The sequence below is a fragment of the Thunnus thynnus genome, chromosome 13 (genome assembly GCF_963924715.1).
Source record: "Thunnus thynnus chromosome 13, fThuThy2.1, whole genome shotgun sequence".
Classification (NCBI taxonomy): domain Eukaryota; kingdom Metazoa; phylum Chordata; class Actinopteri; order Scombriformes; family Scombridae; genus Thunnus; species Thunnus thynnus.
This window is the reverse complement of record NC_089529.1, coordinates 21,233,758-21,256,446: the sequence shown is the minus strand read 5'-3', so window position 1 is coordinate 21,256,446 and position 22,689 is coordinate 21,233,758. Positions and strand designations below refer to the sequence as shown.

Sequence of the window (22,689 nt, the reverse complement as noted above, 5' to 3'; positions counted from 1 at the left end):
CTCACACACTCACACACACACCGCTCACTGGCAGCACAGGGAGAGACGTGCTGTAATCTGGGAGGCAGGAAACAAAGGGCCTCGTTAATGCAGAGACTTGCAGGGGCCTTTGATGTGGAGCCAAGCCATTCACTCCTCGCTCCTAACACACACACACACGCGCGCGCACACACACACACACACACACACGCACGTATTTACAGAAAGACAGAAACATACGTATGTGCACACAGACACACACACAAGGGCGTGCACATGCAGCCTTTTACCACAGAACGCCTCAAACACACACTTTTGCAAAAGAAAAAAGGAAACGCTGAAAAGAATGTAATCTCCCTGAGTTGAGGCAACGTGCCTGCTATTTAAAGCTTGATACATTAGATTTGAATCAGCCGACACTACATGCTCACACACTGATGAACCACAAAGCTGCAGCTTGGCTCAATGGAAACAGTCTTTTTTCCATTGCACATTTTCACCCCTGTGTGGTGATATCAATTCCCACTATTGCCACAGATAAGTAAGCTGCGGGGTCCGTCAGAGCTTCACAAAGTTCAAAACACACTCCACCAAATAAAAAAAACATCCAGAAAGCACGGCATATAATCCTTCAAAAATGCTCACAATACTGCCACAACTTCAAATAGTCTCCTCTAAAGTGGTTTTGTTTCATGAATTCTTCATAAAAACTAAAACTAAATGTGAAATTTGTTAGAGCCACACAAGATGCATACTATACAGCAGGCCAGTGTGAAAAAAAATGCTTTTACTTATCGTTAATCAAAGCCTTACAAACTTTCAAATTGGCAGAAACATAAGTGATTTAAAAAAAAAATAGAAGTTAATACAATAAAGACTTCTATTTCAGTCTTTTTCCGTCAATTCAAAGTAGCAGAACCGGGTCATTAAAATGACAAGAGGAGAATCATATTACTCCAGGTGAGCCCTTGATGGAAACACACATCTCTTTTATTCCACAGAATAAAAGGGATGTTAGTGGGAATCACTGAAAAAATAATAGTGATGCAGTGATAGTTTTGGTCATTAAAAATAGCAGTAACAGGAGTCGGTGTGACAGAGGGACTAGCATTGTGTCCTCACCTGTATTCTATTGTATTGTATTGTTTTTTATTGTATCCATTTTCTGTATTTTTTTGTTTGAAAAAAAAAAAAACCCCCATCCAAATACAATCCACAGCAGTCAACTACAAATCAGACATGTGATTACAGTTAACTATCCCTGTGCTACAACCCTGTATCACCAATATTAATCATATATGCAAATCACATTCAGTTTATATTCAAATCATGCAATAAACATGTGCAAACTGTTGTAAATGTGTACATATCTACATATTTACACTGTCCATAACCCACTGTATACACTGAAAGTGATGTATTACATTGCCCATACTATTTGCACTACTGTATAGTTTAAAATGACAGTTTGACCTGTGTATACACATTATATGTATGTTGTTGTCCATATATATTTATTTTTTATTCTTTTTCGTGCCTGTACATAACTATATGTTAATGTCTGCTTATCTCTGTTACCCGCTGTACTTGTTTAGCTGTATGTCTTCTGTATGTGTATCTTTCAGTACGTTGAGAAACTGGAGTCAAGCTCCTCGTCTGTTCAAACATATTTGGCCGATAAATTCTGATTCTGATTCTGATATATCATATTTCCATGGATACAGACAGTGGCAGCTGCGTCTGCAGTAGTACAGTGATCTTGGCGTAATTATGATAATTATTTGTACTATTGTTATCTGTATTGTTATGCTAGCTGAGTGGCTAATCCCACTTCCAGCATATTGTGATGCAGGAAGCTGCAGCTGTCTGGTTAGTGTGGCCGTGCTGTTGTTCTCCTCTGCTGAACAACCTGATATTAGTGGTTAGTGTGTTGCCACAGCCAGAGAGGCCCGACTCTGTCTCTGATGAAGTTTCTGCCCAGAGCTTCATCTAACAGAACACAACACGCTGCACGAAGCATGGCGTTAATAATCAAAGTCTTATTCTGTTCTTCTGTTGAGTTTTCTCTACATTTGTTCTTGTTTATTTACTGTTTGATGTTAGAAATCTGCTTAATTTTTAATTCTGTTTTTCATCTTGAATTGCTTCTGCATAATATGCCTCTCATGGATTTAAGGGGAAAGTACACCAACTGTTTTCAATGGTAAGACAACACTGAAATGTGTAAAATTATTGATGGGGGTGGCATAGTTTATAATATGATTGCTTTTTTCTGACAGATTCATCCTCTGTAGCTGTAATATAAAGCAAGTGTTGACCCCTGCTTTTGTTACTGGAATATAAATAATCTACTTCTACATCTTAACTGTTTTTCTAACTTTTAGCTGCGTTAGCCTTCATGAATAGCTGATTTTCTTTCATACATTTTGTTCTTCTTACTGTACTTTACTCACCTTGGAAGAAGTGTAAAGTTACAACAGCTTTACAATCCTGTAAGAATGAACTCACTAGCGGGTTTCACTCTCTCTCCCTGTTCATGGATTCCCATGAAAACCATGTTGTTTAAAATTGTCACTGAACCAAATCTCAACATTTATCTTAACTGTGTCCACCTTTACATGTTGGCCAACTCAGCTGCCAAGAGGCTGTAAAATGGTTTTAAAAAAATCACTTTGTAACTGGCACAAAGAGGAACTTGTGGCGATGCTAATGAGCTAACCATACAGGGTCCACAGATGGTCCATTATGTAAAGTTTGATATAAATGGTGGAGCAGGGCAGAGTGTGTGGGTGGCCATATCCATACTGAAGCAGTGGGCAGCTCAAGGGTAGTAGTGGCTGATGACCGAACATAAACACACACACACACACACACTGCATCCATTTATTTAAGCACAAAAAATATGAAAAATATTGATTTTAAGAAAAAAAAAACCCTTGAACGCTTTAACCCTTTACATGTAATATTTTACAGTAACATCAGATTTGTACATTCATCTATTTCCTTATTAAATCAAGTCTTGAGCCGTTTCTCATCACCCAAACTGAACATTAATTTGTTTTAATTTTGTGCAATAAATGTGAAACCAGGTGGCATTTTTTTCCCCCCAAATGGTGGCATCTCGATTTGAAACAAAAGTCACTGAATGTTTGCCAACATCCAGTTCTAATGGCTGCATGAGTTCAGAGGAGAGAAAAGAAGAGAACGCAAACACACACACACACACAAACCTCGATGACAGCTACGACATGCCAGACAATTCACCTACAATGACAAGGAACAAAACTAAAATCACAATTACAGCCTCGACAAGTCCACCATTGTGTTGGGCTCCCCTTTGGGTTTTTACAAAAAAGAGGAGCGTCACAAATCCAGAGCAAGATCAGAGCACTCTCAAACTAAGCCTCCATTTACTCTGATGGCAGGCCTATTAAATGCGTGCGTCCACAGTGGTCTCTTTCTAGTGGTGAGTGGGCGGCTCAGAGTCCTGCAGTTGACAGTTAGCAGCCGATTCTGGGATCAGTTTTTCCGCAGCAAAGGGACTGATGTGGCCCAGAGGAGGATGTGGACTCATATGATGGATCATTGTTTAGGTTTGGGGAGTGGGTGTGTGAGCCTATCTGTATGTGTGTGTGTGTGTGTGTGTGTGTGTGAGTGTGAGTGTTTCCATGCCAGTCCATGCAGTTGGAGATCAAGGATTCAGGATTGGTCCCACAGTACGTGCATACATGTGTGCAGACGAACATCTGCATGAGGCAGTAAACACATGTACTGGGGTGTGTACTACACATATGTGCATGTGCACACACATACACAACTAACATTTAAGTATAAAGTAGTAATTACTGTAAAAAAAAGTGGAAAAAGAGTCCAAACACCACTGGTAAAAACTATTATATTCTCACACAAAACCACATACTTCCATATTAGGTGATTTGTAAGTTTTCAGATACACTTAAGGAGTATGTAGACGTTTTTTTATGGATTAAGAAAGTTCTCTAGCTTCTTTGGTAAACATCTAAAAACCCTTTGAATTATCTACAAAATGCATTTTCATAAAGATTAAAATAAGATTATTTTTTCTTATTTCATAAAGCTGATATTTTGGAGATACAGAAGTTCATGCTTTTTATTTACAGTAATACAACCTGTTGTGGTATATACTAGGAGTGCACCCATAGGTGGTGGGGTTTAAGTTAAAAAAAACACACCATAATAGATCATTTGGCCATTCTGCAAAGTTTTAAAAATTGCAGGTTTTTACGTGATGAGAGGAGGTCCAGATGTTGTCCACTGCTGCACAAAAATGGTGAAAACTGAAACTCAAGAAAAGTCTAAATCTGATGAGAGAAGATCTAAAGTTATAAGGAGTGCCTTTCTCTCTAAAGGAAACTGATTTATGGATGTTTATTGTCCATGTTGAGGATGAATATGGCTGAAAAAAGGGGTGTAATGTGGCAAAACATGTCAGTCAGGTGACAAGGCGAATAATTAAAAAATCGGATGCTTTCGGTATCTTTTCAGAGTGCATTATCTGTTCATACCCGCATTATGTATCATAGGTAACATCCCTCTTATATACATTCATTCAAAGTTTAAAAAAGGATGTTTTCAGTCACTTTCAAAACAGCATTGGACAGATATGACAAGTGGCTTGTAGAAATGCATATTTTTTCTTATGGTGATTGACACTTCACACTGTCTCCAATATGCAGAAAAATATTTCATGAGTCACTCTAGCGATGAAGCGTTGCAAAATGTCAAAATCTATGGGTGTCAAAAGGGAAAAATAAACCTGTTTCTCTCATATCCTGAAAAACTGACATTTGGAGATGCAAAGGATTCTGCAGGACTGTGATGATATGGGTATGAGCTTTGAGCAGAGAATGAACAGTCTGCAGAGTGTTTATATGAACAAAGAAACCAATCAAGGAGTTGATCCTGCTGATTAGGATGTGATTCTCATACTCTTGTGAAATATACATATTATCCGTCTCTATGCCCTTTTTGCATTGCCTGTTGACACCTACTGTATGTCCTATTAGACTTGAACTTAGCTTTATGGCACTTACATGCGTTGTTCTCTCCTGACTAGATCCTTGCTTGTGTTGTATTAACTCTCATGTGTACGTTGCTTTGGATAAAAGTGTCTGCTAAATGAAACTGTAACATTGTAACACGCAACAGGGGAAAGCCAAGACTGAAATAAGGAAAATATGATGCTTACATTAAGCAGAGCCAGGAACTGGAGCTGCCACTGTTTTTACTGTTTCTAATCTGGTTCATAAGAGTCTTCAAAATCCTGTAATCCTGGTAAAAGTAAGGACCATATTTACTTCAAAATTTAATTAGAGGATAAAACCCTTGAGATGCACCATCTCATTTTCAAGGGGGTCCTCATATAGGTTAGTTTTCTGGCTGCAGAAAGGCTTCTGGGAAATGTTATGTGCTCAGTTTTTGTCAATGTTTTTTCCTCATGTATTCTGGGATCATCCACTGTGTGGTTTCTGATAAAGTAAAAAATTCTGCAGATTGCTTCTATAGTGAAAATAAAAGTTTTGAGTATTTTTTGATTTGCAGGAAACAGATGAAGTTTGAAGGAGCGATGATCTCAGCTCTCGCTTTTCTCTTGCTAAAATCAAATATCTAAAAGATAGACATAAAGGGGATGAATATTAGAACGATCTGGCCTGTACGTACAGTATACACAATAAATGAGAAAGGAATCACAGTACTGAGAATCATAGCAGGCAGAGAATACTAAAGTAATTCATCCTCTGGCTCTGTGATGTTGTTAAATTTCACAGCGAGTCCAAACAGCCTCATCTGAAGCCAAGGTCAAATGTAGGCAGTGTCGTGCAGGACAAAGAAAACATCCTGGCATTTTTTTTTCTTCGGCAAACTGGCAGCAGCCATGGAAACAGGAGGGAAAACTCAAAGAGAGGACTTCTTGTATGGGTTTCCTTCAGAAAAGCACTGAAAGCTTGCAGTGTCGGTTTTTATTTTAGAAATTACTTTTTAAGAGCATTATGTGTGTGTAATAGATGTATTGAGTTGGTTTTACTCATCAACAGAATAAGTTCTTTTCAAGGAGGAGACAAATCCACAAGTAAGGACTGCAGTAATGTCACAATTTACATGCAAAGAATTACCATCAGGTAGAGTGAATTGCGTTTCATTATTTAATTTCTGTCTTAAGATTTTAACCACATACTGGTTTAGTGGGGGTGGCGATGCAAGGTAGCACTGACAGAGGGTTACAAATGCTCAAAGTCACTAAATTACAGGAAAATTCCACCCTCAGATCATTTTACACCAAGGATTTCCTACATTTCCCAGCATGCCTTTTGCATACATGCATAGAATTGCATAGATGTTTAGATAAAGCAAATCAGAGCAAAAGAGGAGCAGATTTTTTGACAAAAACAAGCAGGTACAACAGCTTTCATGCCAAACTTTCACATGTCATTCGGCTGCATCGCTTCCGGGTCTTGCAAAGACGCTGTGGGTGGAAACATTTTTATCTCTGGCTCTTTTTTGATGGACATTACAAGAAAAATAGCTTGTATTTCTCATTATACTGGGTTGATTCCAAAACTATTGTTTCTATTATTAAGATTGTTATAAAATGCTCTGCTATCAACTCAGTTAAAGTTGCCCTGGAAATGTGCTGGTTTCTTCACTTGGCCCATTACACAAGAATACAAAAATACATCAGACAACAACACAAAACCATGAAATACATCATATATGTACTTCAACAGCATCAAAGTGTTTTAGAATTCTTTCTTTAAGCCTTATTCTTTTGGGAGTCAAGGGTTTGTGTATTTCAGAAACAGTTTAGGCGCCAGGGTGTCAGGTTGTCAAGGGACAATGGTTTAGCTTAGGAAAGTAACTTCCCTGCTGAAATGTTCTTAAACAAAACAAAGATTTCCTACTGTTACCGTTTAGAAGTTGACTTTGCAATCAAGGGAATGGAGATCAATAAGTATCATCATATTGTACTGTACAGCCACTAATTTAGCGAAGAAGAGCACAGTACTTGAATGATGTGCACTGCCGAAGACTCACAGCTTTCTGTTTCCTCACCTTGACACTGTGATTTTGATGACTATCAATGTAACAGAAGAACAGTTTCAGGTTTCTGCTCTGCCTCTTCTGAAAACAGCCTCTTCTATCAAGTTTCAGTGTTGGCTATCAGTTCAGGTGGTCAGCCGCTGCTGGCACAGGGAGCTAGACTGACCTCTTGAGGTACAAAATGGGAATTAATCTGAATGAAGGGACCTCAGTAGAAGGTGTGAGTCCCACCACATCATTACAGTAGTGACAGGAGAGGAGGTTTGTGTAGTTTGCGTCAATGAGAAGGAACGGCAGCAGTGGCTCTGGCATTGTTCCCTTCTGAAAGTTGCTCTTTGACTGTTTAAGTGCACCTCACTGCAAATGAAATACCATATGTACTCAACAGATGAAGAAAACACCAAACTATAAATGCTGACAAGCTAGTGACATTGGATGTTGACACATCAACTAAGACTGTATATATATATTTTTTTAATTCAAAGAGTGTATATATTATGATTTCTAAAAATAAAAATAACATGGTTCTTTCTGAGTTCCCTCATTGTAAATGGTTGTTAAAATGGTCAAACCATAACTTGTATCCTTGTTCTCCCAGCCTTAAGAAAAACCTCTCATTATTCTTAGTTATGCAAAATCAGAAAGCGCATTATTCATTTTAGCAGAGTTTGAAAAATGATTTGGTCCCATCTGGGTCTGATCACAAAATCTTCACAATACTTTTCAGATTTTTTTTCTCTTCCCCCCATTTCATCCACGAAGGGAGATGTAGCGTATGAAACAGAAAACCCTGACGATTTATGGGACATTTTACTATGGCTGGAACACTAATGTATTACACACTCACACATCATTTTACTGTGACTTCTGTCACATGAAAAAATATCGACGCCAGAAGAGTTATGACTCTGGGCTGCTTCGGAGAGGCCGACGAATTGGTTTGCGAAAGCCTGGTTTCTACTTGAAATTAAATTTTATACAGACCGTTATTGACTGAGTAAGTTTTATGATCCAAGTAAACGACCTTTAAAAGCCACTTAAAACACACTGCATGATTTTAGAATTTGCTTTAGGGTCAGTGACAGAAGTTAGCAGGGGTTTCCTAGTTTTTGAATAGTTAAAGATTTAGATTTTTTTCACAAGACTCATCACCGCATGATTACTGTAACTGGTTTATGAGGCCATACAAGAAACTCTTTTTATTTATTGAGGGGGTTTTGTCTTCAGGAATTCCTCAGAGAGTTATGTTGAGCCCACACATCATACTGTCTGTTTGCTTTCTGTATTTGGGTAGCAAATAACAGTCTCCATATTATAATAAGTTTGAGGCACCACATAAAATAAAAGTAAGCTGTATATTACTGAGAAAATAGCTCTAAAGATGAGTCAACAACAACAAAATTAATTTCATTTGTACATGCACTTTATTATTATTCTATCATTGAACCTTTATTTGCACCAGATGAAGAAAAAATAAGTTTTCTTGTAATTTAAACTATTAAACAGCTGCTATTTGAGCTGTAAGAGAGGACAAACAATTCTCCAATAAACGTCTATAAATTCAAAATAACTGTCTAGTTTGCAGAAGTACTCTTCAACCCTACGCTGCAATTTGTCCTTTTACTGCATGGACTGCAAAGAGTTTGCTGATGTGCTTATGAGAACTGTCAGAGGGCGATTTACATGTCAAGCTAAAGCAAAATATAATCCACTGATATGAAATCTCCGAGCCACTGTGATGGTTTGGTCGCGCTGTATGTATGAGAAGCAGGGGCCTTGTAATCTTTTCACTGTGACTCGCTTCTTCTGTGCGACACCGGGAGAGGGGGGGTTAATTACATTAATCCAAAACAAATAAACGTTTGGCAGCCCTTAAAAGGCTGTGGGAAATGGCTGGAGATTGAACCGTCTTTTGAGTCCCCAAACCTCAGGCTTTGATGGTTTTTTACTTGACTCAGAGACTTAGAGCACAGATTTGATATCCAACTGGAGCTGAACTGGTCTTCTCTGGCTCTCAGTATTTTTCTTTCCTCTCTTCCTCACCACTTTTTTCTTTTTTTGCCGCTCTCTACTTCCGTCTGATTTTCTCTTTCACTTTTCATCTTGTGCTTTCTTTCTTTCTTGCTTTCTTTCTCACTCTTACTTTTTCTTTTGTCATACCTACTAAAGATGTTACAGTATGTATTTTTACTTTTCAAAACTCTAATCATATGATAATGTACAAAATTATTTTAGTTCCAAGATTAAAGTCTGAATTCTGACTTTATTCCCAGATTTCGGACTTTAATCTTGGAATTTTGAGTTTAAAGTCAGAATTCCAAAATTTAAACTCAGAGCTCAAAGTTTTCACATGTGGCCCTAATCCTCTTCTGTATTAATGAAACAAAGAAACAGATGACTGAAAACAGCATGAGTTGAATGAAACTGAATTGTCTTTTTGTTGCTCTTCGTCTTTCCTACTTAACTGCAATTATTGAAAACAGACCTGACACTGATCTGGAGATTTTGGCTCCTAAATCTCCCCTTGTATCAGAGGTGCATATTAATACACTAAATTTGTTTATTGTCAGCTTTAAAACAAGTGTTTCTAATAGCAACAAAAGTGAGTGAACAAGAACAGATCTGTATCATTTATTTAGTCCTTCAGACACGTTTTTATTGTTTTAACGACTTTCATTGTCAGTGTGTTGTTTTGGTGCTTTTGCCATATGTTCTCACAGTGGAGGCTAAACAATCACTCCGATGATTTGCTAGTGTTTGTTCACAGCCAACAAACTCTGTAATGAAAAAGGATCAGGACCAAACCCAAACCCTGCAGATCCCATAACCTATGGTTGGGGAAATATTTTCACTCCACCATACAATAAGTGTGTGAGAAATGGATGTGAATGGACCTCTTCTCACAGTATATCATCCTATACTTATGGAGCAATCTTGGGAACAAACATTATTCTCCCAGGCTCTGTTGTTGTAGAGTACATGTTCGGGGTCATGATGCTAATTTATAGTGATGGCACACTGGAAGCGCTGCACAAGCTAATTTGTTCTGGTTTTCCTGATTGGGAAGATTACAGGGCCCTTGTTGCGATGGCGACAAATGTGTCACCACACATATCTCCACATCGCCTCTGTCTCCTCGTTGTTATAAACACACACAGAAAACAATTGGAAACATTTCCTGATGCATGACTTCTGGTGGGATTTGAGTCGGTATGGCACTAATTTGAGTGTCGTGGTGATGTATCGCTGTTGAGGGTTTTTAACATTTTTGCATCAAAACTTTATTTGGGGTTTGGTGTGTGGATGCCTTGTTTCGTGATTGACAAAACGTATTTGTCTGGAAAGAGTGACTGAACTGAAATAAAGTCAGTGGGATCAAGGAAAAACAGAGCTAGTCTTTAAGCTGAAAGATAATAATGTACTACATCACAGCTAACGAAGCCTGACTGAATGGAGATGTGACTTTGACTGTATGAATTACATCTGTCATAACATGTAATTAAAGTAACCTTTTGCTATGATATATGAAACTGGCTTGATTAAAAAAAAAAGATAAATAACTGGTTTGTTTTTGCCCCGGGAAAACATCAGAAGGAGTAATATACTCTTATATAACTCTTTTTGTATTTTATGTGCTCTTTTTTTACAATTTATTGAATTTGCTTTATTTTTGTTTGGCAGTTTTTGAAGCATTTAGAAAGCTTATTTGAACAATATGCCTTATAAATGAAACTTTTTTTTGAAATAAAAATTTGCCTTAAGGAGGACTGTTTCTGGATGCAGTTAGGATGTTTGTGAGTAAAGATAAATAAGATGGAAAAGTTTAGACAGGCCCCAAAACTCCAGACTTTAACGATTTAGCTTAGATTTGGTCTGCGGGTCAAATTACCTGTTAAATGATAAGAACATAGACACATAAGTCACAGAGAGAGAGTGCTTGCTCCAACACTTGCTATAAAGTATGAGTACTTTATGAATATAAAATAAAATTTAATCATGTTGGAAAATGCACAAATTATTGTCTATACATTGCATATGAGCATATAGTTCTACTTCAGTTCCCATGAGTCTTTGAAGATAACATTTTAGTTTGAGATATCTATCTAGTCCCTAATTTGAGTGGAATAATGTAATCTCATATTTATGCTTTTTCAGAAAGCTGAAATCCTCTTTTGCCGAGCAGTTTCAAAAGTTAAAATATCGGCTCTGTATTTCCCGTTTCTGTCATTTGTTTTTTTAAAAAAGAAAAACAAAGTATAAACACTGGAAACTTCTCGTTGCCAGTTCAAAACAATCAGTTCAATATGTATTACATTACTTATAAAATTTCAATATTATTTACAATTGATTACAATTGACCAGAGGGAGAGAGAGAGCACATTAAACTCATTTTAAAGTCTTTACATTTGTTGCATGTCGGTTGCACAGCACTAAACTATTTGTCTGACATGCTTGACATGTACAGTATGATCCAGGACGCCCCCCCCCGAACTTCTGCCACAAGTCTTTTAGTTGTTTCAGAGTTCAAGACAAAAATATTTACATATACTGTATATTTTTACTAATATTAATACTCACTTCTCTATGTATTCGTGTGCTTATAAATGTTATAAATAACTTTAATTTTAAATTTAATATTGTTATACCCTTTTTTTTTTAGAAAAAGTAACATCTGTCCAGGGGTTACAGATGAAAAATAGCCTCTTGGCTAACTGTAGCGCATTTATAGTAGTGTTTATTAATGTGTACTGTCCCTGTTAAATGAACCAATAAAATAAATAAAGGAATAAATAAAATTTTGTGAGGCAGCTTTTAGTTTTTATGCTTCAAGCCACTGGAACAACTTGCACAACGATCTGAGAGGGGCAAAGTGTGTTCGTATCTTTACACAGAAACTCTTCAGGCTTTTGATAAAAATGCCTTATGGCTGCTTATTGTATTTAAATGTGTCTATCTATTTTATCTTTTTACTCTTTTATCTATTTGGACATTGGATTTCTTAATGTATGTTTAGCATTTCTGTTTTTCTATGCATCACTCTCTAATGGTTTTTAAACCACCATTAGTTGTGCTTACCTGAATGAAAAGCTTGATAGATTGATTAATTGATTGCTTACTTTAGATCATGTCCATATCAAGTTGACTTAATCTGAAAACACATCTTTTTCTCTTGTTTTGGCCTATGTCAACCAGTGAAGTGACAACATTTTTGCACACAAAAACTTTCCAAAACAATCTCCAAAGTGGATCGTCTTGTGGTCGAGGAAAACTGAGCTTTTCCAGATCAGTGACGTACTGAATGTTTGCTCAGTGCTCAGACACATTTGGTTTTGTGCTGCGTGACAGTAATGCTTAGTGGCTGACAGACCAGACTGCAGTTGTACTGGGCGGCTTCCTGGTATGAATGTGCGTAACTGTCAGTGTGAACAAGGTGTGAATGCTGCAAGAGAGCATTTGTTCTCGGTGCATGACCACAAAAGGTAAAAGTAAATTGAAAAAGAGAAACTTTTTGTTGTCGCTGCATTTCTCTGAGGTCACACATTTACAGTAATACAGTGGATCACACGACACATGTGTCATCATTGATCTGTATTTATGTTGTTGTGTTGTTAGATGAGTTTATGAGCATTAGATAATAATTTTATCAACTCCTCAGGGCAGCAGAGTAGGAATACTCAAATTCTGCTCGCTGTTTACTTCTACCGTTAAGTCACTTTTTAGACAGTTAACCACCAACAGAATGTTTGATAAAGTGATCTCATGAAAAGGAAAGAAAATGATCTACTGTTGACATGTGAATGATTTTAGATTTCATGTCTGTATTTTTTAAAGGAGGGGTTCAAGATTTTTCAAGTCTGACTTTAAACAACGGTCAGGTGTCCATATGAACCCTGAAAAAGGTTTCATTTTTTCCTCCTGTTCGCACTGACCATTAGAAGATCCCCTCCAAATGCACTTACAATGTAAGTGATGAGGGACAAAACCCAATGTCCTCGTTTTGAGCAAAAATGTCAACAGTTATTGTCCACAGTTACAGCCTTTGTGTCTCAACAGACAGTGTTTTCCTGTTCAGCATCAGCAGAAGAATCGTAAGAAAGAGAGGGAATTTGGCACTAAAGACAGAAAGATATCGACTTGATTTGACTCATGTGGGCAGCTGAAGCCTCATATTAGATTCAAATAAACTTTTAAATACGTTTTTACATAGAGGGAGGGCTGTGGACTCTCTGGTATTCGAAAGGTTGACAAAGTCAGAGAGACAGTACTCTGTCTGTTTGTGTGCGTGTACAACTGTTGATGTAAAGTGTGTGTATGTGTATATGTCTATGCATATGTGCTTTGGTGTATGTGAGGGGCTTGTTCTTGTGTATCTTTGTGTGTCTGTGTGTGTGTGTGTGTGTGAGTGTGGCTGTTGGTACGTTAGCTTGAGGTGGGCCTGGCATTTAGACTTAACCGGCAGCATCTCAACAAACAGCATGTTTGCGCCCAGACAACAGTTTTTTTTTTTTCTGATTTCTTCACATCTCCTTCAGTTGAAAGAGCTCCTCAGATGTACAGTAGATGCTTTGTGGAGACAGAGAAGCGTGTTTCTCAAGGACATACACTACAGAGTTACACAACCACTGAAAGATCTCAATGCTGATCAGAGGCCCCTATGGAAAATGTCTTTTTACTACTGCAATATCACAAACTGTCACTGTCACTGTCACTTCCTCTCAGGTAACTGGTGAAGGGTGAATGGAATTGATTTGAAGTTTAAAGATGAATTTTCAACATTTAATGTTGTGTTTGAAATTTTACAAAACTAATGTTGAAAATCATTCATATAAGGACGTTATAGCATTGTTATAAACCAGTAACATTAGTGAATTGAGATCAATGTAATTGTTAAGTTTAGTGCGGAATACTGAATTTATTTGTTATGTAGTCATGGAAACAACAAAATCTTTAACTGCTCCATAGTGACTCTAATCTAAAGCTTAGAATCAGATATTTTGTCCTTCATTTGATATTTGTTTGTTAGCATTTTCTAGCAGTGTGTTGACACTTTTGTGAGAATTTAACCTGTGCACAGCAGGAGTAAAAGGATTAAAAATATTTCTATTTACCTACTGATATTTCCGTTACCAAATCTGGTAACGAACTGTACATCACTACAGATAAAAGTGTCGAATTATCTCTAAGAGGAAAAGGTGCAATGGTTGAAATCGAATGATATCACTCTTGGAAATTCAATATACTTATACACAAACTGCTATAACCTAAAATTAATAAAAGAGACTAGATTGCTTAAACAAACTTAATAAAGCTGAAATTACAAATCCAGTGGAATAGATCAAGGGGGGATTTTCATTTAAGTTGTGTTGTGTTCAGACGTGATTTGAAAACCAAATACGGAACCTTAAAATTTCGAACTAATGTGTAACCATTGAAAAATCTGCTTCTGCTTGTGCTGTTCGTGTAGGGTTTTCTAGAAAAGACAGTATTACAGTCATCGAGACTGCTGGTGATAAAAGCATTTCTGCCTTTCAGTAGCCTATCTGCCCGAAAGAGAAATGGCTGTACTCCTGAGAAGATAAAAGGCAGTTTTGGTGATTTTTCTGATGTGAAGCTCAAGTCAGGATCAAAAGCACACCAAGGGGCTTGGGGCTTGGTGTTCAGTGCCAGGGATTTTTAGTTTTTGTGCACAGCTTCTCTCTCCATCTCTCTCTCTCTCTCTCTCTGGGCCTTAATTAACCCCAGTAACTTTAAAATGTTTGAGCAAAGTGTCAAAGAGCAACGAAGATCATTCAGAACACCACAATGTCGAGAAACAATACAAATCAAACAGAAAACTTTAATGGAATTATTTGATATTTGATATATTATTTGATATCAAACTTGTAGAGTGCCTTTAAAGTATTTTATCTTGAAATGTTGGTCTACTTATCCTCAGCTGCTGTATGATTTATGACACTTATGGTTTTTTTTGGTATGGGTGGACAAAAAGTTATTCTAATAGCCATTTAAAAATAGTTTAAGAATACATAATTGGTATCTAGAGTTAGAGAAAACAATATAACATGAATACATCATAATCCTATTCCTATTTCATCAGAAATAAAATGTAATAATCAGTCACAAGAAGAAACTCTTAGTGCACTTGTTCTTGTGCACGTTTTCACAAAATGTCACCATAGTAGTTTGCCTGCAGAGCAGAATTCACCTTTTCATAAGAACTTCATTGGAAAACCATAAATATTCCAGTTGTGGCGTTGCTATCGGTGAACTGTCAGCCATAACGAGATGAGAAAAGTAATCTGACTTTAAATAATTCACTTGACTTTGAAAGTTTGTTAATCAAATTAATATTGTTCGAATTAGTCTATGTGTAGATGTACAGTGTGTATATGCTTCATTTCATGAGAAAGATCAAACTCAATTGGTGTTTTTTAAAAGGTCATTCAGTAAATCTTGCTAGTATGTAGGAAGGGTTTTATACATGTAATTTCCTAAATTTCCACTGAAGTAACAGTCCAAGTGACATTCTGATACTTTTTGCTCTGTACAGAATCATAAAAACTTGGATCTTTAGCCAAGGGATTTTCATATCTGATCCTGCGCTTTAAAGAGGTGTGATCATCTCTTAACCAGGTGCAGGCAAAACCTACAAAACACATGAACCACAGCCCTACCTGCCAGGTAGCAACGTGGTAGTCATGAAATCAAATTTCCTCGGCTGCTCCCTGCCTGTGTCTTGGGGCTGAAAGCCGGGCTGTTTTATACAGTAGAAGGCACAGGCACACAGAGATACCACACCATCCTTTGCCTCCTTTGATGTTGGCGAGGCACCTGAGGGGGAGAATATGGAGAATTTGTTGATTACAGGATCCTGTATTCAGAACACACATTGGTGCAGTGTATAGCAGGAAGCTCAGCGTGGCAGTTTGATAGTTTGTGGTAAAAGTGCTGGCAGGGCCACAGCTCCCCTCTCTCTGCCAAGCCTGTGGTTTCATATTGTGATTATCAACGGCAGATGTGAATCAGAATATAAGCTTTTCCTGATCGATGTGGCAAAAAATATAGGCTTTACTTATACTGTTTTGGAGTATTGTATGTCAGTTGATGAACGCTTTTATCCAAAGTGCCTTAAACAACCACGGGTGGTGGCATAGCTTCCCCTCTCACTGGCGGAGCTCTGTCATTATTTACACAGGAGGCTCGCCTTAAAGGTGCCATCTTTAAAGGCCTAACAGCAAAGCAAAAGTGTCACATTTAAGCAGATCAGGAAAGTACAAACTCTTGAGTCATTTTATTGCCATTTGGATAAGGAAGATGAAAAACTCTGGTAAATACTTGTAAAAGAGAACGTTTATATAAAGTTTAGCTCATTTGTAAAGTTTTTATTGTAGAATAGTGTTAGGTTGTATTTTGTAAATGCCCAAATTGACAATGTAATTGCTTGTACAAACTATGAATTGATACAGTATATGAATGAATAAAGTGTATTTCACTGAACCATTCAGTTGCACTGGGTTTGCTCTGCATTGCATCCCTATTGGGTAAGACTGCTTGCACAGAGCAACTCTGTAACATTTAAAAGGCAATCAATGAGCTCAGTAGCATGTGGGCAACACGAGCACGATTGGGCAATGCTGCAGCATCACCTCAGTTTCCACAGAACAAGGCGGCAGGTGGCTGCATGAGCGACATGGCAGTGATTATCAGCACATCTCTGCCAGGCAGATACTGAGAAAATGACTGTTAACCAGCTTACGCTACATTTCCTTGGACGCCATGAATGAGAGATAAAGATCACTGCATCTGCTACGTACAACACGCCACACACTAACACTGCCTCTCTCTGTCTCTTTCTCTCTCTCTATGTTACATACACACATATACACAGTGAGAATGACTCACTGCTCCACAGCAACGCTCTGACCACAGTTGAGCCTTGACATTTTCTCATGCCTTCAATCTATTTACCAAAGTTCAGAGAGGAAGGTCGTATCTCTCACTTTTTCTATATCAACCACTTATAAACAGTGATGCTAATCAAAACAAAAACACACTGTAATTGAACTTACAATGGAAAACTACTTGTTTCCAGTTTCATGTAAGCTTTTGTAATTGAGCAAACACCTGACCTCATTGCATTTAGAGAAAACTTTAAATTTTGCTGAGTTTACAGAGGAATTCAACACATGAGATGAAGTTTCACATTGTTTTCATTTTGTGATTTTCACATGAGAACAATGCTTCACTGATACCATTCACAATGTGAAGAGGAAGAAATACTGAAAGCCAACAGATCTTTATTGTTTTGAGAAACACGTTCACATTGTTTCTGTTTCTAGACATTACATCACTGGACTTGGACAAGTTGTGTTTGGTTATTTGTACTGAACAAAGTGGAATAAGCACATTATCAGCTACGTTCCACTCACTGACTGTCTGATTGAATTAATTTAATAAATGAAAATACAATATACCAACAAACATGCTAACCATGAAGACAGAACACAGATGGGTTATTCTAAATCTAATCCTTAAATGAACGCTTGTTTATATTTTAGACAATTAAAATACTTTTTAAGTTCAATAGACGTTTCTTTTATTCCTTTCAGTGGTTTTATACAATGATGGTCCTGTTGGAGATTTTGTTGCAATATTGTATGACTCCTGACCTACACAAATATTTCATGTGTCTCACAATGAAAGATGTCAGTTCATGATGTGAAAAACAAATAGCTTTGCATCATTCGTTTTCTTTTTGATACTTTTGGAATACGCCCAATGACTGAGTGTGTGATTTTATTTAATCATTTGGATATGTCATCTCTTTCACCATCCCAATTGATGGCAGACGTCCCTCCAAATTTGAGGGAGTGGAAACTTTGAACTATTAAATCTTTTACGAAGACCTTTTAAGCGTGCTGAACGTTGCATTTGATCCTGCGGAGACGAAGGTAAAAAGGTTACTGGTCTCGGACTATTTGAACACAGGAACATGAGCAAAGAGATTTATACCCCTGTATTAACCAGATGCTGGGTTATAGACTTCCACTCTGGGTTGGAAAAAGCAGCAGCATGCAGTGAAGTCACTGACTCATACAGTAAGATGGGTTTGGGATGGATGGATGGATGGATGGATGGATGGAAGAGGAAGAGAGGGGTTTGGACCCAGTGTGAACCACTAAATTAAAAAAAAAAGAAAAATAAGGATGACATACTGCCTTATTTATCCATATGCTGCAAATCATAGCATCTGTTTACAATTTATTTTATTTACTTTGGTGATGCTTGGCCCGGATTGATTAACATTTTCTGTAGTGTTTGTTGTCTTCTGGAGCGGGATTTGATTGGCACTCGGTGACGGCTGTTTGAAGTGAGCGTAGCGTTGGCTTTGAAGCTCGGGGGATGAAAGGAGAGCATCCAGATATGACTTGAGGATAATCTAGAAATGAATTTCGGCTGCCTCTGAAGGCGACCGACAGGCGACAAACATGTTACTAGTTGTTGATTAAATGTTACTTGAGATTTCAGTGATGCAAGAACATAAAACAGAGATGGAAACTTCTAAATACGCATCAGGAAATAAGTTAAATATGTTTGTTTAATGGCAACAAGCTGTGGATGTTGGTGAACGAGTGAAGAATGAGCTGTCTCTTCTAATCCGTTATGAGACATCTCCTTTTATTTATGAGTCATGCTGTTTGCGATTGTGACTTTAATTAATGTTATTAATCACTGCTTCCCATCATAGCTGACTTAAGCGTGTCTTGAAAGCATCAAACTCATCAAAACATTCTCTAATGACGTTGTATCAAAATGTGTCAAAAAGAAAAACTGAAAAGTGAAAATGGCATTTTCAACACTCCGGAAGTTTTTAAAGCAGATGAGTCTGTCTGCTGCAGCTCAGTTACTAAAGGTCAATAGTTTAGTGAGAGGAGAAATATACTCATCCTTTAGTTAAGCAAAGAGGTATTTAATATTCAACATATATATTAAAAAAACCACGTTCAATATAAAGTCCTCCAGGCAAGTGATAACATGTGTTTGGCTTCGACTTTTCTCTCCAAGTTAATCTTATAAACTAAATGTTTTGCATGTTAATCCTTTTCCATAAAGAATCAAGTTAATGCAGCCTCTTAGAGAAATGTTTTTGAGCAGAATATTTTGTTTGCAGTTGAGTCTTAACTAGATAAATTGGAAACACTCGAGTAAAGCAAAAACTAATGAAATACAATACTTTGCAAGAACTTTGCAAACATATTCAGTGTGTTTCATGCATTTGGGAGAAAAAACATTACAGAATGTTACTTTTCAGTTAATTATGACAATTTTATGAGAGAGAAAACAAGGTTTATGTATAGCTAGAGCAAATTATTTTAATAGAATGAAATGTGAAACAGATTATTGTATTAATCTATAAATTTATAAAAATAAACAATTAAAAGACATACAGAAACATGTTTTGTCACTGTTAAGTAAACATGTATGACCATATTTTGGTATTTTCAGGTTTTCCAGATACATTGAGTCATTATGTTTGAGAAAGTTGTCTAACCTCTTAAGATACATAAATACATATTAAATACAACACTTAAAAACCCTTTGGATTATCTGAAAACGCATTGTCACAAAGGAGAAAACTGGGCTGTTTTTCTTTCCTCATGAACAGTTGTTGTTTTGGAGATACATGGTTTTCACAGAGACAAAATGCTGTTTGGGGTATAATAATAACAATGAAATAATAAACTCATTAAAAAATTAAAGTTTGCAAAATAATCTTTACCAACAAAACAATTTAAAATGTTTGAGCATCACATTTAAAATGTTGTTGAAACGTTTCATAGATAACCGATTTAATTCAAATTTGACACTTTAAAACAGACAGACAGTGTCTACCGCTGAGCCACAGTGCATCCATGTGTGAAATACACTGAAATGAAAGATTTACAGATTGTTACCAACACTGACATCTACTGGCCAAAACCAATCACAGCCTCTTTCATAATCAGCCCAGTCAAATTGCTGTTTTCTTGACAGAACAGACAGATAAACCAGCCACAGACACACCCTAGCGTTTGGTTGGTGACTGATTCTAATTTCCTGAAAGTTCTTAACTTGCTTTCATATCGGGGGATTTCACTGACCTCACTTATATCAGGCGGGGGAACTTTTGTTTATCAGTGGTCGGAGAATTCAGTCACTCTGCTGTGGTAAACTAAATATGCTACAGTCTATAGTTCATTGGTGTACAAAAAAAGAACTACAGGTAAGCATGTGTAAAATAAGAGAAAAGAAAACAATTGAAAATTAAATTATTTATGTGTAAGTGGGTAAAGTGTGAGCTGACTCTCTCTGAGCTTTACCTATTGCAAAGGAAGTGCCTTTAGAGTTTTGGCAATGTGCCCTTAACTCAACCACACTGCTGTGTTTCTGCAAAATCCTGCACAAAAAATTAAACAAAACTGCAAAACATTTTACCACCCAGCTTTGCATCTACAACCAGAAGGGCGAGGCGAGAAGTTGCTTTTTTTTGTTACAAAACAACTCACCTCCCTTTAAAATCAGATATTTTTGCGATGTCAGTCTTAGAATCTGACTGGCATAATTTAACTGGTTATCTTAAATAAAGTAAAACCATATGAATATCATTCTGATGAAGTTCACCTCATAATTATTACTCACTGAAGGGTCTTTCAACAAGTCAGTGTCCACAATGCTCAGTGACAAAGATTCAGATTATTAAAAAACATAAGTGTGTAATATATATAGTGTAATATGTATTAGCATTTTCTGCATAGTTAAGGAGAAAGATTTATCTTGTAATTTTAATACTATATGATACATAAGTATAAATCAGACAGTGGTGGAAGATTTATTTATCTTTTACTTAAGCAAAAGTAGCAACACTATAATGTAAAAATACTCAGGTTCAAGTAAAAGTCTTGAGTAAAGTAAAGTATTACAGCAAAAATATTCAAAAAGTCTCAAATGCAAAATTACTAAGTGTGCAGCAGAATGCCCTGTCTCATTTTTATTATATATTATATATTGAGATATGATGAACTAAACAAGGTTGAGTAAAAAATAGAAATATTTGACTCTAAAATGTGGTAAAATATAAATATGAAGTAGACAAATTTAAATACTCAAATACAGAAAAAGTAGTGAAAATTGTACTTAAGAACAGTAGCTGAGTAAATGTGCTTTCAGCCAACAGTTTGTTACACTATAGAAACATGAATATAATAATCAATAAGAGGAAAGAGATCCCATTAGATGGTTTGTGCACTGGCATTTATCTTTCTGCTTTTGTGCACACTGCTCAACTACATCTGTCACAGCCAAACTCTCTTTGTTGTCACAGGTTTAATCACATAACAGCAGAGGTCAAACATGAGCTCTAGGAGCGCTTAACAGCTCTCCTCCTCTCCTCCTGCACAGATGTGATGTAACGTTACAGCTGCTGAGATGTGTCCTCTGTCCCGGGACAGTTTGTATGCACTGCATAATGGGATGAGATTTGCGGTGAAGGTGCAGAAAGCTGATCTCCAGTCAGCTGTTAACGCCGCTTTTTTTTTCAGTGATGCTGCGGGGGTTGCGTGCCTGCTTCAGTGAACTGCGCCTGCGTGAAGGTAATACACAGGCGATACCAGAGAGGGCGCCGCAAAGCGAGAGAATTACCGTTTTCCATTTCCGTTTTCGGGTTTAATAACTGGATGAAGTGGTGGAAAATAAGATAATGTCTATTTCCATTATTATTTCTTAATTGAGAAGCCTTTTGTATTTGTACTTGATATGTGTAGTCTGCTGTTTTGTATTTTTCTGCAGGCTTTTGCTTTACTGACCTTTAAACTACTTCTATAAACGTTGAAGCCTCTACTAAATTAGCTAAATTAAATTGAAAAGATGTAAGGTGTAAAAGTCTTTTACAATGAATGAACAATGGTCTTATGAGAATGCAGTGGTCTAATTGGTGTTTTTATCCAAGCTTAAATCATCTATTCCGACCACTGTCTTTTAAGTGTTGCAAAACATGACCTTAGCTCCTTTGACAGCATTATTCTTTACGGAGCTACTTTTTGGGCTGAAGTGAGATTTAATGCAATTGGTAGCCTAAAGCTTCACAGTGGTGGAGGAGTTTCTCAGATACCACCATGTAAAAATACTATGGTTCAAATAAATGTCCTGTGCTCAAAATTTGACCAAAGTAAAGATTAGCTCCTAAACATTGTGTAATCAAACATAAAACTAGGCTACTCGTGTAGTATGAGCCGTTGCTCCTGTTATAACCTTTTATTGAGTTATTATTATGATATATTAACGTGTGAGCAGCATTTTAATGTTGCAGCTGGATGATCAGGAGCTGATGTTACCTTCTCTTTACAGGTTAATGTTGGGCATTTAGATCCTTAACATATTTCACACAACTGATCATAACTTGTGACATGCCAAATGTCTTCAAAATACTACATTTGGCTTTTTGCTCGATTGCATTTAAATGTATTTGAGTAAAAAGTATAATACTCCCCTCTGAAATGTAGTGAAGCAGAGGAATAAAGGAGGAAAGTACATCACTAAAGTACTGCTAACAAGAAAAAGGCAAACTATCTTTATTCTTTAACCCCACAGATGCCA

General features: G+C 36.9%; 1 protein-coding gene across 1 annotated transcript in view; it reads right to left on the bottom strand.

The window, feature by feature from the left end:
- The window catches only part of tcf7 (transcription factor 7), a 114,512-nt gene that overhangs the window by 89,464 nt on the left and 2,359 nt on the right, over positions 1-22,689 (bottom strand). Inside the window, exon 2 of the mRNA XM_067608589.1 lies at positions 15,732-15,888. The gene's annotated coding sequence lies outside the window, so the exon portion shown is untranslated. The remainder of the gene's footprint in view (positions 1-15,731; positions 15,889-22,689) is intronic.